The sequence below is a fragment of the Formica exsecta genome, unplaced genomic scaffold (assembly GCF_003651465.1).
Source record: "Formica exsecta isolate Colony F162 unplaced genomic scaffold, ASM365146v1 scaffold3, whole genome shotgun sequence".
Taxonomy (NCBI): Eukaryota; Metazoa; Arthropoda; class Insecta; order Hymenoptera; family Formicidae; genus Formica; species Formica exsecta.
In genome coordinates, this window is record NW_021850256.1 from 503,594 (window position 1) to 504,246 (window position 653).

Here is a 653-nt window from a genome sequence, read left to right on the forward strand (position 1 = left end):
TATATATATAGGGAAATTGTATATGTATATATATTATATGTGAGTGTGTATTTTTGTACACCCGCATCGCACGTGGTGCGCATTGTCGACATATCGTGGCTCACGTCAACTCAGCTCACGTGAGTGACATGCCACGCGGAATGACAATGACATCTGCTTCGGATTTACTGCCGGTGGTTTTGTTATCGCGCGCGTATATAATCAGGCGAACAAAATGAGCAACTTTGCGTTTTGTTTAAATTTTCGCGCGCTATTCTTAGCAAGATAAACACAATAGTAGACATTGTCGCGGTTGTTCGCGTGGAAACGATTTCGCGCTTTATCGAGTCATGCGCGCGAAAATAGCGCCGTTATAAGACGTTATAACACGAATACATTACGCAGCAATTTCGCATAATCGGCTCTCATGCCAGCCTTTTATAGCTACAACTTCAACTCTTGATGCTGAATCGGTCACGACTCACGACGAATCATACATCGATGACTGCTTGTCTTCCGACGAAAATAGCGGACGTTATAACACGAATACATTACGCAGCAATTTCGCATAATCGGCTCTCATGCCAGCCTTTTATAGCTACAACTTCAACAACTTCAACTGAATCGGTCACGACTCACGACGAATCATACATCGATGACTGCTTGTCTTCCGA

At 43.5% G+C, this 653-nt stretch overlaps 1 protein-coding gene across 4 annotated transcripts in view; it reads left to right on the forward strand.

The window, feature by feature from the left end:
• LOC115237542 overlaps positions 1-653 on the forward strand; it is a 22,249-nt gene that overhangs the window by 12,062 nt on the left and 9,534 nt on the right. The gene's annotated exons all lie outside the window — the stretch shown is intronic.